General features: G+C 41.0%; 1 protein-coding gene and 1 long non-coding RNA gene across 10 annotated transcripts in view; one reads left to right on the top strand and one right to left on the bottom strand.

The window, feature by feature from the left end:
* AMOTL1 (angiomotin like 1) overlaps positions 1 to 2,429 on the bottom strand; it is a 170,667-nt gene extending 168,238 nt beyond the window's left edge. For 3 of the 9 annotated variants that reach the window (XM_049714139.1, XM_049714140.1, XM_049714141.1), the window contains exon 1: positions 2,110 to 2,403. The gene's annotated coding sequence lies outside the window, so the exon portion shown is untranslated. Of the gene's footprint in view, positions 1 to 2,109 lie in introns of all 9 variants that reach the window. The other 6 variants (XM_049714143.1, XM_033420348.2, XM_049714144.1 and 3 more) reach the window with 4 other exon arrangements.
* A 1,476-nt stretch (positions 2,430 to 3,905) lies between these two features.
* LOC125965276 (uncharacterized) lies at positions 3,906 to 10,161 on the top strand. Its single transcript, XR_007478975.1, has 3 exons — positions 3,906 to 4,439; positions 6,041 to 6,145; positions 8,040 to 10,161. It is a non-coding gene; the product is annotated as an uncharacterized LOC125965276 (long non-coding RNA).
* The last annotated feature ends 4,676 nt before the right edge of the window (positions 10,162 to 14,837 follow it).

Below are 14,837 nucleotides of genomic sequence, written 5' to 3'. Positions count from 1 at the left end.
GATAACCAAAGCAATTTAGAAAGAGACCACTGACGTGGGAGAAATCGCTCTGCCTGGTGTGTGGTTTACTATATAGCTTTTGATTTAGTCACCTAGATGGTGTGGTATTGTCAGATAGGCACATGGATCAATGGGATACAATGGAAAACCCACATATGGAATCATACAAATACATCCATTTGATTTTTTTAAATAATTTTTGATGATAGATCACCATATAACTTTTATATATATATATATATATATATATATATATATATATATTTTTTTTTTTTTTGGCTGTGCCGGGTGTTAGTTGCAGCATGTGGGATCTTTAGTTGCGGCCTGCAGAGTCTTTAGTTGCGGCCTGTGGGATCTTTAGTTGTGGTGTGAGAACTCTTAGTTGTGGCATGTGAGATCTAGTTCCCTGATCAGGAATCGAACCCAGGCCCCCGCTTTGGGAGTGCGGAGTCTTAGCTACTGGACCACCAGGGAAGTCCCCACTCACTTGATTTTTGACAAAGGTTCAAAACCAACAGAATGAAGGAGAGATAGCCTTTTAAATAAATGGTGCTAGAGCAACTGAACATACTTAAGCAAAAAAATTAACTTTGACCTAAACTTCGACTTACACAAATCTATCTCAAAATGGATTACAGATCTAAATGTAAAACTACAGGTTTTTAGGAAAAAATGGGAGAAAATCTTTGAGAACTAGGACTAGGCAAAAAGTTTTTATTCTTTGCTCTAAAAGAACAACCTATAAAAGGAAATATTGACAAATTGGACTTCATCAAAATTTAAAATTTTGCCCTTTGAAAGATCTTATTTAGAGGATGATGTACAAATTTACAATGCAGGAGAAAATGTTTGTAAACATCTGAAAAACAGATGCTTATCTAGAATATATAAAGAACTCACAGAACTCAACAATAAAAAAAACAAAGCATCCAGTTAGAAAATGGGCAGAAGTCATTAATTTGACATTTCACTGAAGAAGATATATAGAAGGCAAAGAAGCACATGAAAAAAAAAATGTTCAACACCATTAGACATTATGGAAATGCAAATTAAAATCACAATATGTTATCACTACCCAACTATCAGAATGGCTAAAATAAAAAATAGTGATAACACCAAATGCTGACAAGGATGCAGAGAAACTCCATTACTTACACACTGCTGGTGGTAATGCAAAAAGTTATGGCCACTCTGGAAAAGAGTTTTCCGTTCACCCTAAAACTAGAAATGGACTTACCATGAGACCCAGATATTGTACTCTCAGGCATTTATCCCAGAGAAATGACAACTTATGTTCATGCAGAAACTTGCATACAAATGCTTATGGCAGCTTTATTTGTAGTAGTCCCAAACTGGAAAGTACCCAGATATCCTCCAATGGATAAATGGGCAAAAGATTAAACAAACTTTGCTACAACCATGCTGTGGATTACTACTCAACAGTAAAAAAAGAACCAACTATTGATACATGCAACAACTTGGATAGATCTTAAGAAAATTATGCCGAGTGGAAAAAGTCAATCTCATGCACGTAAATACTCATGATTCCATTTATATAATGCTCCTGAAATAAAATTATACAGATGGACAACAGATTAATGGTTTCAAAGGGTTAGGGATGAGGGGGATGGATGCAAAGGGATAGTGCAAGAGAGCCATGTGGTGATGATACAGTTTTGTATCTTGATTGTGGTGATAGTTACCTGAAATAAACATGACAAAATTACATACAATTATACACATATACACAAATGAGTACACATATAACTGATAAAATCTGAATACGGTTTATGGATTGTACCAATGTCAATTACCTAGTTTTGATATTGTACTATAGTTACACAAAATGTTGACACTGGGGACGCTGGGTGAAGTGGGCACACACTTGTGAATCAATAAATATTTTATTAGAAAAGCTTTTTAGAAGTATGCAAATCAGCTTTTCTTTAACAGTCTGAATGTTTGCATTATTCTTTGTTCAAAAAATCCACATGACTAGACCAATCATAAATTTAATGAGACAAGTCTGCCTAACGTCAATTCATAGATTAAAGTTTTAGTAACTCGTATTCACAAAATATAAATAAAGCAGGAGAACTTAACACTCACACTTCGCTCCCAAGAATCACGTTATCCTTCAGCCTGATTGTCCTACCACAGTGACGCCATCTGCAAAATGGTAAACTTGACGTTTCTGGAGCACCCTGGGCACAGGATTCCTGCAAAAGTCACCCAACTTCAATTTCTTCTTAAACAGCATTTAAATAATAATAATAGTTAAAATGTGTTGATCACTGAACTACTGCTACACAGTAGAAGGTAAGACGAGGACTCACAAGAAATAAGAAAATATGGTTTTAATTCATATTGCTTAAGATACAGGAGAAATAATGCACAGTCATGCTTTTAAAGCCTTTGGAAATATATTTGGGGGACAATAAGAGAAGAAAATTGGCAGTAGAATAAACATTCAGAATATAGATATTTGGTCTGACTTAAGTACTTATTGAATCTTGGTCACCTGTAGTGTGACTGACTGACTGAATCTCTGGGCCTGTGAAGAGCCTGTGACTCTGGGACTTGTGACAACAGTAAACTAGTATGACTCCAATACTATCACTACTACTAAGGTTGACTGCTACTTATTCAGCCCCAGGTATTAGGCATCATCTCAGTTAATCTTCACAAGAACTTTGTGAGATGGCATTATTATCCAAATTTTAAAGATGAAGAAACTGAGAAGACAGCCATAGTAAAGGATGAAATAATGCCATTTGCAGCAACATGGATGGACCTAGAGATTATCATACTTAGTGAAGTAAGTCAGACAGAGAAAGACAAATATCATGTGATATCACTTATATGTGGAATCTAAAATGTGACACAAATAAACTTATTTACAAAACAGAAATAGATGCACAGACATAGAAAACAAACTTATGTTTAACAAAGGAGAAAGAGGGTGGGGGAGGGATAAATTAGGAGTTTGGGATTAACAGATACACACTACTACATAAAATAAACAACAAGGACCTACTGTATAGCACAGGGAACTATACTCAATATCTTGTAATAAACTATAATGGAAAAGAATCTGAAAAAGAATAGATATACATATGTATAACTGAATCACTTTGCTGTACGCCTGAAATTAACACAACATTGTTAATCACCTACTATACTTCAATTTAAAAAGATAAAGAAGGGCTTCCCTGGTGGCACAGTGGTTGAGAATCTGCCTGCCAATGCAGGGAACACGGGTTCGAGCCCTGGTCTGGGAAGATCCCACATGCCGCGGAGAAACTGGGCCCCGTGAGCCACAACTACTGAGCCTGCGCATCTGGAGCCTGTGCTCCGCAACAAGAGAAGCCGCGATAGTGAAAGGTCCGCGCACCGCGATGAAGAGTGGCCCCCGCTTGCCACAACTAGAGAAAGCCCTCGCACAGAAATGAAGACCCAACACAGCCATAAATTAAAAAAAAAAAAAAAAAAAGAATATTAAAAAGATAAAGAAAACCGAGAAGAGAGATGTCTAGATACTTTCCAGGGTCAACCAAATAGAAAATGTCAGGATTCAGATTGGAACCCAGGTCATCTGATTTCAAAACTCATGCTTTGGGACTTCCCTAGTGGAGCAGTGGTTAAGAATCTGCCTGCCAATGCAGGGGACACGAGTTACAGCCCTGGTCTGGGAAGATACCACATGCCCTGGAGCAACTAAGCCCGTGTACCACAACTACTGAGCCTGTGACCTAGAGCCCGCGTGCTTCAGCTACTGAGCCCACGCGCTGCAACTACTGAAGCCCGTGCGCTGCAATTACTGAAGCCTGCGCACCTAGAGTCTGTGTTTCGCAACAAGAGAAGCCACCACAATGTTCTCGTTGCGCACACCGCAATGAAGAGTAGCCCCCATTCGCCACAACTAGAGAAAGCCCGCACGCAGCAATGAAGACCCAAGCAGCCAAAAAATAAATAAAATTAAACAATAATAATAATAAAGTTGCTTTTAAAAAAAATGACTCATGCTTTGACCACTAATCCCTGTGTCTCCACTAAAGCCTGTTTTGTTTTGTTTTTTTTGCAGTACGCGGGCCTCTCACTGTTGTGGCCTCTCCGGTCACGGAGCCCAGGCTCCTGATGCGCAGGCCCAGCGGCCACAGCTCACAGGCCCAGCTGCTCCCCGGCACATGGGATCCTCCCGGACCAGGGCACGAACCCATGTCCCCTGCATTGGCAGGCAGACTCTCAACCACTGCGCCACCAGGGTAGCCCTAGAGCCTATTTTTAAATTCTCCTCTTGGCTGCTCTTTTCTAGGGGTCTCAGTTGCTTTCTTCCAGGGCTCTGGACTCTGGGCATTTCCTTGACTTCATGTTTTTTCTGTCTGCTTGCTTCTCCCAGCAAATTCCATGTGGAGGATGGAGCAGAGCCCAAAGAGCAGGTAAGGGAGATATCCCAGCAGAGTTTTATGTGAGTTGAGTTAGATGGGGAAGTGATGGGACAGATGATGAGGGGTGGGGGGAGGTGAGAGAAAGAGAGAGAGAGATTTCTTTCACTGATTTAGTTATAAGCATAAAACTAGTTAGTAAAGTCATTGAGTCTCTTTCTCAGGCCTTTTTATTTATTTATTTTTCTAAATTTATTTATTTATTTTTGGCTGCATTGGGTCTTCGTTGCTGCCAGTGGGCTTTCTCTAGTTGTGACAAGCAGGGGCTACTCTTTGTTGCAGTGCACAGGCTTCTCATTGCGGTGGCTTCTCTTGTTGCAGAGCACAGACTCTAGGCAAGCGGGCGTCAGTAGTTGTGGCACACGGACTCAGTAGTTGTGGCTCATGGGCTCTAGAGCGCAGTCTCAGTAGTTGTGGCGCATGGGCTTACTTGCTCCACAGAATGTGGCATCTTCCCAGACCAGAGCATGAACCCATGTCCCCTGCATTGGCAGGTGGATTCTTAACCACTGTGCCACCAGGGAAGTCCCAGGCCTTTTTAAATGAAACGCTTTCTTCCTCAGTGGTCTGAGGCCTGAGAATATGCATGGACAAAGAATTCTCTGGATAGATCCCTCTACCCCTCCACACCCTTGGAGGCTTAATCTGGGTTGCCTTCTGGATAAACAAGAATACCACCTTGTTCCAGTTATTTTTGCTGTGTAACAAACCACCTCTAAACCTAGAGAATATGACTTGTCACATCTCTGAGAATGCTGTGGGGTGACTGGACTGAGCTGACATGTTCTCCCTCAGGGTCTTCTATACAGCTGCAGTCAGATAGTGGCTGAGTCTGGAGTCGTCTGTAGGCTTTTTTCCTGTAGCCTAAACCTGAATGGCTGGAAAATCTGCGGCTGGTTGGGCTTCTCTCCATGGAGCCTCTCCGTCTAGTTAGGTTGGGTGTTCTCACAGGATGATGGCCTCAAGGGTAACTGACCATCATGCACCGGAACTGGTTTGTACAAATTTGTAAGAACTGATTCTGTGTATTTCTTTCCAACCCTGCATTCGGTGCTGTCACTTTGGTAGCTTGAAATCAGCCATGGTGGGAGGGAGTATTTATAGAATAAAAACTGGTAAACACTGCAAATCAGGGGGATCCCCCCGCCCCAGAGAGCCAGGTTACCACCACATGACTTTATATGGTGGTTGGCTTCCCCCAGAGTGAGTGGGCCAGGAAAACCAGGCGGAAGCTGCAAAGCTCCTGAGAACCTAGCCATGGATGTCCCCGAAGGTCACTTTCTTCTTATCCTATTGATCATCAAGTCTCTAAGGCTATCCCTGATTCAAGAAGAGGAGAATTATCCATGTCCCATGGAAGAGTATAATAGAGGACCTATTGGCACAGAGTAGGTGTTTAATAAGTGTTTGATGAATGAATGAATGAATGAGTAAAGTCACTTAAACTCTAATGTGTATGTCCTTAAATCACTCTAAAAGTGGAAAGCCTTCTGGAAAGTTTTACTTCAACATCAGAGAAGCCAATGATTTTTAAGTCCCCAAAGAGCCTAAATCTAAAATTGCTTGATATAAATCTACTTACACTCTGTCTGCAGGTATTCACAGACCTGTTTTCTCAAGCTCTTCCCACTTATGTACTCAACTGGGACTGTCCACATGACAATGGCAGAATGCTTTTTTTATCGATGTTTTCATACTATGTAAGTTTGCTTTACCTCTCTAAGTAAATCGCAAATTCCTTGAGAGAGTTCTCACCTATTTCTTTGCCACTCCTCCCCACCTTGCCAAAACTCGATACATACATACACACACAGATACTTACAAGATATATGATAGAGATTATAAGTTGTAAAAGAGAAGGAAAGAAGGAAAGGAACTAAAAACTCATAATGGCTGTTTCATAAATGTTCTCATTTAATTCATATTCACCCAGAGAAATAGGCATTATTATTTCTATTTCATAGTTGAGGAAAATGAGTCTTAAGAAAATTTACCAATTTGGTCAAAGCCACACTAGGAAGTAGGGAGATAGGATTCCAATGCAGACCTGCATGGTTCCAGGGCCTGAGCGTTATGTGTTCTTCAAGCCATCTTCCCACTGCAATATACATCTCCCATCTCCCCCCATTCTCTCTGCCTCCCTCCTTGAAGTATCCACACGAGTCCTAGAAATGCTAATGCTTCTAAACCCCAGATAGGGTAATAAGTGTTTCAAGTTCTGCTCTTATGAGAAACGTCCTTAAAAAGCTTGGGAAGGGACTTCCCTGGTGGCGCAATGGTTAAGAATCCGCCTGCCAATGCAGGGGACACGGGTTTGAGCCCTGGCCTGGGAAGATCCCACATGCCACAGCGCAACTAAGCCCATGCGTGACAACTGTTGAGCCTGTGCTCTAGAGCCTGCGAACCACAACTACTGAAACCCTCTTTTCTAGAGCCTGTGTTCTGCAACAAGAGAAGCCACCACAATGAGATACCCGTACACCGCAACGAAGAGTAGCCCCCAGTTGCTGCAACTAGAGAAAGCCGGCGCACAGCAACGAAGACCCAACGCAGCCAAAAATAAATAAATAAAATTAAAAAAAACTTCTTGGGAAGATAAGAAGCTTGAAGTGTCTTATACTAGGAAGGGAGTGAGCCTGGTAGCAGGGAGGTCAGCTAAGCGGCTATTGCAATAACTCAGGCAAAGAGTGCTGGTGGGACGGACCAAGGTAGGGTGGTGGGATGGGTAGGCGAGAAAAATTTTCAGGCCTATTAAGAAGACAGATCAACAGACTAGTGATGGATCGGATCGTGCAGGTGCCAATCAGTCATTGTAGAATCATCACTCTGGCTGCCCCGGGAAGATGAGGCTGGAGAGAGGAAGCTGGGATAAGAGGTTTCTGTATTCCTGGAAAAGGTGATAAGGGCTTAAAGTAGCCGTGGAAGTGGGAGAGTGGATGGATCTGAGAGGTCACATGGAGGCAGAATCTGTGGGTTGTGTTGCCACACTAGATGTGGGAATGTGAGGGCAAAGGAGGGGTCAAGGTTGAAGTCCAGAAATCTGTCGTGGACAACCAGGTGCTTTTCACGTAGCTGGGGGACACGGGGGTCGGGGGAGGTTCTGCAGAGTTCAGGTAAGGATAAATTCTGGATGTGCCAAGTTTGAGGTGAATGAGTAAGCAGGCGCTCGCAGCCAGTATGCAGTTGCATTTAAAACAAGCATCTCTTATCTCAATGAAATTCTTTGTTCCCTTCAGAGGTTATAGATGAAAGCACTGAATCCTGTGTGGGATAGGGTTCTGTGTCAGGTTATAAAGGGACCCTGCAATTCTCAGTGTTTTCACTTTACTGTGGTTCAACTCTCTCAAAAGCCATTTATCACCCTGTAGGCGCCTCCATCATCACCAAGATGTCTTTACTGAGACTTCCAGAGCTCGTAAGAGCTGTATGATTCAATTAGTGGCAGTGATTCATGTAGCTCATAGAAAGTGCAGCAGGGAGATTTCAGGGGCCCCTAGGACCACAGGTCGACCATACACACGCACGTACACACGCCAAAACTTAGAACTCGCATGGACAGGCTCTAAGATGTGTTTGCACGCTTCTGCCCCACAGGAGAGCACAGCCATGGTTTACACAAGGTCGCTGCGTGTCAGGACAAGGAAGCTGGGCCTTTGTCCCTGCTACACTCTGAGGAAGAAGGGAAGAATTCAAGCCGGTGAATGAGCAAATGAAGGCTCTCCAGAGAGCTGCTGCTTTCCTATACATCAGCCTTTATCATGAGACCCTCTAAGGGTTCTACCCAAAACACAAAGCCCGTTGTAGGAAGGCAAAACAGGTAGGACAGCCCCAGCCTAAGGAGACCACCTGTAGTTGCTTCACCAAAGGGTTCATTGTCCCACTGTTAGAACAGACACCTGAAACCAAGCCCGGGTTAGATTTCCATGCCACTGCAGCCCGAGCTGAGTGGTCACTCAGCCCAGGGCCTGCCAGCCCACCAGGTGGGTACCAGCTGCCTGGGAACCAGCTGTTCTCACCCAGAACGTCCCTTGACCCAACTCCAACTTTACCCTGAGGTGCCCTAAAAAGTGCCCCCCCCCAGTCAAGCTTTCCTGAATGGAAACCCACTAAAGAGAAGCTTTCTTACCTGAGAAGGTCCTGGTGCCCAGCTGTGGAAAAAACACTGAGTTCCCGCAGACGTGACAGGGACTCACAGGGCAGCTCTGTTGCTTTTAAAAGAAGAAAGGTGACTTCATCTCTGGTGCCGTGGAGTTTAGAAGAGCAACAAGTGCTTCCTGGCTGAGTCAACTCGGCCTCGCCAGTGATGACTCCATCCAAATCATGCAGCCGCTGCCCAGACACGCTCAGCCTTCAGAAGGTGAAGCTTTGGAATCTGATTTGCCCTGTTGTTTTCAAAGAGCTTCAGAAAGTCCGGAAACACTAACCGCCTTCACCGGCACCAGGGGTGGGGAAACCACACACTTATTTCCCTAAGTCATATCATTATCTCCCAAGAATCCAACATTCTAAGGAAGGAAAACAGGTATTTAAGCGTCTGAGGGGTAAACATTCTTGGGGAAGGAGGGGAGAGAGAAGAAGCAAAGATCTTTCAGGCAGGACGAGGAGCAGTAAGAAGCTGGAAAGGATCACTGTGCTGAGAGATTTGCAGACCTGGTGATTTGTAAGCCTACAAAGATGACAAATAGGTGATGGTCTGGAGTTTGCAGAGGGGAAAGTATTCAGTTCTGCAAAGGGAATGAGTCACTGTATGAAAGGAAAGTTGACAGTCTCTTTAATGAAGGCGACCTATTTTTATTTTCTTTTTATTGCCTGTGGTATCACTCAACTCATTTGGGGTCATTTGTAACATTAATATATTAGCTCATAACGTGTCCACATTTCACCAAATTTGGGGAAAGAGACATTTGTTTAAGTCAGGAATTTTCTCTTTTGTAAGCTAAAGGTGAGGCTGGAGCAATTAGATTTGTAACATGGGATTCAAGGTCATGTGAAGCTACCCAGGAAGCCAGGCACCTCTGCTTGATGTCATGCCCTTGGGCTAAACTTTGGGCAGACCTTCTGGCTGTGGTGCCAGGACAAGGCATGGTAATGGCTGTGACCTCCATTGGAAGTAGGGCAGAGGGTTGAGCTTAGCAGCTGACTGCCCTTTCTATCACATCTCTACTTCAGGAGAGTGTACAGTGACTTGGGGTCCCTAGGCATGTGTCCAATTTCTTGCCGAACTATTTTGAGGCTTTGGGGATCTTCTTGTGTCAAGCTTGACTCCAGAGAGGGTAAAACAAGAAAAAAATTATCTTTCTGTTGAGATGGAGATATTCAGTTCCAACATTAGAAAGGGGTTTTTGAATTCAGAGATTTAAGAAATGTCAACATGGCTTGTAGAAGGATTTGCAAGTCTTCTAGTCAGGGTGTAAGTAGTGAGAAACATAGAAGAGGAGCAGAGTTTCATCAATGTTGAGATCAAAAAAGGGCAGGGGGCATTTTTATTCGGTTGATCATAGACTCCTCAGAGCCTTGCACAGAGAGTAGCACACAGCAGGTGCTCAGTAGATAGAGAATAAATGGTGTCCGACAGCCCCTTCTGTTCCAGATTTCTAGAACAGATCTGTTGAGGACTTTTTGTTAAATTGAAGCATAATTGACATACAACATCGTTGTAGTTTTGTATGTGTTCATCATAGTGTACATCATAGTGATTTGATATTTATATACATTGAGAATTCTTAAAGTCACCATCTGGTAAGCAAGGCAATTGCAGAGAGCATGAGCCCCTGGGTCTTATGGAATACAAGAGGCACTCGGTCCTTTGCTTTGCCTCAGCCCCCAGGTTCATCGCCACAGTTAGAATAGAGCAAAGAAAGTCAGTTTCTGGACCCACGAGTCCCTTTTGCCTACCCTGTTCCCCTGTACATCAGCTAGACTCTGGTGTCTTTCTCCAGGGCCAGGACTTCATCTCATGGGCAATCTGCCAATTCTCTTCAGTTATCTTTGTTCTCAGCATTCCATTATAGAATGTTCAAACTTAGAAATGTGTTGAAAGAATTTTATAGTGAACACCCATATACATACCACATAGTTTCTTCAACTGACGCCTTACTGTATTTGCTTTATCATATATTAATTCTCTATCCATTCAGCCGCTCATTTAATTATTTTTGCTATTACATTCCCAAGTAAGTTGCAGACATTAATACATTCTCCAAAGTACTTCAATGTTACTAACCAGAGTTCAAAATTTGTTTACAATTCCTTTATTTCTTTTCAGATGAAAATCGTGTACAGTGCAATGCAAAAATTGTCAGTATATCATTTGATGAGTTCCTATAAATGCACACACCTGTGCAACCCAGACCCTATCAAGGGACAGAACATTGACCATCACTCTAGAAAGTTTCCCATGTCCTTTCCCAGAAAACTCCTGCCTTAACACTCCTAGAGAGATCCAATATTCTCATGTTTTCACCATTGATAAATTTTGCCTATTCTAGTACTTCATATAAATACAATTGTACAATTTGTATACTTTTGTGGAATTTCTGTTCACTCAGCATGTTTTGGGGATTCATCCATCCATGTTGTTTGTTTCTTTTCATTGATGAATAGTATTTTACTGTATGAATATGCCACGGTTTATCCAGGCTCCAATTAATGGACAGCTGGTCCTCCAGTTTGGGGCTATTATGAATAAAGCTAATATGAACACTTTTGGGCACACTTTTTGTGGACATGTGTTTTTGTATCCCTTTAGTAAATACCTAGGAGTAGAATTGCTGGGTCTTAGAAAGTGGATGTATTTAATTTATATGAAACTGGAAGATCTTTTTCAATGTTTTTGACCATTTTCCCCTCCTACCAACCACGTACGTTTACATTTTTCTGACAATATTTGTTGCTCTCAGTCTAATTTTAGCCATGCTGGTAAGTGTGGAATGGTACCTCATAGTGGTTCAATTTGCATGTCCTTGATGACTAAAGATGTTGAACGTTTTTTCACGTGCTTACTGGCCATTAATTTACCATCTTTTGTGAAGTGTCTGTTCAAATCTTTTGACCATTTTTAAATTGAGTTGTTTGTCATTTTATTATTGAGTTTTAGGAGTACTTAGTATATCCAGAACACAAATTCTTTGTCAGACATGTTTTGCAGATATCTTCTCCAGCCCTGTGGCTTGCCTATACATTTTATTAATGACATTTCTTCTGATGAACAGAGACTTAATTTTGATTAAGTGTAATTTTTTGTTTGTTTTTTTGGCTTTTGCCTTCCCCCAAGTCATGAAGATAATCTCCTATGTTTTCTTCTAGAAGTTTTGTAGCTCTGGCTTGTATGTTTACGTCTATGGTCCTTCACAAATTGATTTTTGTGGATAGTAAGATTTAGGGCAAGATTAATTTGTTTCCATATGAATATGTAATTATTTCAACACCATTTGTTCCTTTCCCAATAGGGTTGCTTTAACACCTTTGTCAAAAATAAAATAAATGTCTAAGTATGGGTCTATCTCTGGGCTCTTTATTCTGTTCTATCCATCTGTTTGTTGATCCTTGTGCCAGCACTGCGCTGTCTTGATTACTGTAGTTTTAGGGTAGGTCTTGAAGTCAAGTGGTGTTAAGTCTACACCGTTGACTTCTTTTTTCAAAACTTCTTTGAATATTCTAAATTCCTTACATTTCTACAGAAATTTTAGAATCAGCTTGTCAATTTTCACTAAAAAGCATATTAGGATTATGATTAGGATTGTAATGAATCCATAGGTCAATTTGGTAATTGCTGTCTTAATACTGAATCATTCAATCCATTAACTTAGTGTATCTCTCCATTTATTTACACCTTCAATTTCTCTCAGCATTGTTTTCTTGATTTTCTCTTTGTCGTTGATTTTCAACAGTTTGATTATGATATGCCTGAATGTTTTTATCTTTGTTTTGTTTGGTTTGGTTTTGATATTAATCTTTCTTGGCATTTATTGAGGTTTTAGAGTCCATAACTATTTGTCTTTTTCCAAATTTATAAACTTTTCACCCATTATTTATTCAAATACTATTCTGTGTTGTTCTTTCTCTCCTCTCCTTCTGGGACTCCAATTATATGTATATAAGACATTCTGACATTGTTTCAAAGATCTATGAGTCTCTGCACATTTATTATATCTCTGTTCAGTTTGAATCATTTCTGATGATCTATCTTCTAGTTCATTGACTTTTTCTTCTTTCATTTCCCTTGTGTTTTTAAGCACACATTGCATTTTTATTTCAGATATTTATTTTTCAGTTCTTATGTTTTCATTTGATTCTTTTAAAATAATTTCTATTTATCTGCTAAGATTTTCTGTATTTTCTTTCACTATGGATATATTTTCCTTTACATACTTGAACATAGTTACAATAACATCTTTAAAATTCTTGTCTGCTAATTCCATCATCTAAGTCATCTTAGAGTTGGACTCTGTTGATTGTGTTTTCTTTTTAAAATCTGTTTTGTTGTATGTTGAATAATTTTGGAGTGTATCTTGGTCATTATGAATGATATATGGTAAAAAGTCTGATTCTATTATGCTGTTCTAGTGAGTATTGACTTTTCTTTATTCAGGCCTTTAGAGTGGCTGAACTCAAGCTACAAAACCCTATCTCCCCAGTAGCAGCTGGAATTTCAGTTCAGCTCTTTTAGCTGTAGCTGGGACTCTTAAAGTCTGCCTCTTACATATGTGGTTTGGGGTCAGCCATAGATCTGGGCAGAGTTCATTCATAGAATGTAAGGCTTCCCTTCTGCCCTGCATATCACAGACAGGGCCCCATTCTTAGGCTGAAGGTGTAAATCAGGAAACTTACCCCATGCCATTCTCTTCTTCCAGTGGTTCAGTCTCCTCTGGTTTTTGCCTGTTTTTTTTCTCTCCAGTACCTTCAATTAGGTGTTCTTATATTTTGCCCAGAGTTTATATTTGTTATCTACAAGATGTATGGTCCAAGAGGAGCTACTTGGCCATACCAGAAGGTCTCAATTACCTTTTGAGTCATCTAGTTTACTTTCAACAAGATAATTCATAGCTCTTTCCTGGGATACTATTTATGTTTTATTTCAAGCACCACCTCAGATTGATCAGTTATGTTGAAGTGGATACTGAGCTTCAGCAGAAAAGGGTGAGATAATCAATAAGCAATGTCTGCCTTGGACAAAGGAGAGAAAATGTAAGCTGGATATGTGTAATTTCTGTTATGGTTACTTACAAAACAATATAATACTCAGCTGTTTGTACCTACTAGAACATCTTCTTGAAGTCTGTATTTGCTTGTTTGATGGTTAATCTTCCCCATTAGATGTAGACTTCATGAGAGCAGGGATTGTGCTTGTAAAATTCACTCTTATACGTTCAGTGTCTATCATGTGGAATACAGCAGGCTCTCAATAAATATTTGCTGAGTGAGTGAGGATAGTGTCTGATCAGGACCCATTCCAACTTGGTACAAGTTATCATCAGTGATCTATCTCTGAAAAAATTAAACAATTTTAGGAATACCTAATCCAGTTTCATTTTTGTTTTGGTCTTATTTTTAAAATTATATAACCAATGTGGAGAAGGAAATAGAGAACACAGATTAGCAAAAATAAAACAAATCGGGCTTCCCTAGTGGCTGAGAGTCCGCCTGCCGATACAGGGGACACGGGTTCGTGCCCTGGTCCAGGAGGATCCCACATGCCGCGGAGTGGCTAAGCCCGTGAGCCATGGCCGCTGAGCCTGCGCGTCCGGAGCCTGTGTTCCGCAATGGGAGAGGCCACAACATTGAGAGGCCCGCGTACCACAAAAATAAATAAATAAATAAATAATAAAAGAATAAATCAAATAACCCCATTTTTCTCCTCACAGACATAACCATTTTTGTAACTTTCTTTCACATAGCTTTTTATTATCCTTCAATTTTGTTTCTCAGCCTTGGGTGCATATTCTAATTATCCGTGCATATTTGAAAAGTCATGATGTTCATGCCACATCCCAGACCAATTAAATCACATTCTCAAGGATTGGGACCCAGGCATTAGTATTGTTTTTAATTTCCAAGATGATGCCAGTATGCAATCATGAGGACCCGAAGATGTCCCAGCTAAGACTATGAGAAGTTTTTCAGATGTTATTTTCTGTATCCTACATGATACAGTCCATGCTCTCCAGGAGACTTCAAAGAAAGCAAGACTTGAAGTAATTAAATATGAAACAATTAGAAATCAAAAGGACACCAAAGATACATAATCAAGTGCTAAACTGCATAGAAGCTGTGAGTTAACTGCGCCAGAATAGACATTCCTGAGTGAGATCAGAAGTGGACTCACCTGTACTTCTCACTCCTGCGCAGGGAGCCCTGCCAGTTACATTGAGGGAGTCTCCTCCCTCTATAAAG

The sequence above is a fragment of the Orcinus orca genome, chromosome 8 (genome assembly GCF_937001465.1).
Source record: "Orcinus orca chromosome 8, mOrcOrc1.1, whole genome shotgun sequence".
NCBI classification, from domain to species: domain Eukaryota; kingdom Metazoa; phylum Chordata; class Mammalia; order Artiodactyla; family Delphinidae; genus Orcinus; species Orcinus orca.
This window is presented reverse-complemented; position numbering and strand designations above follow the sequence as displayed.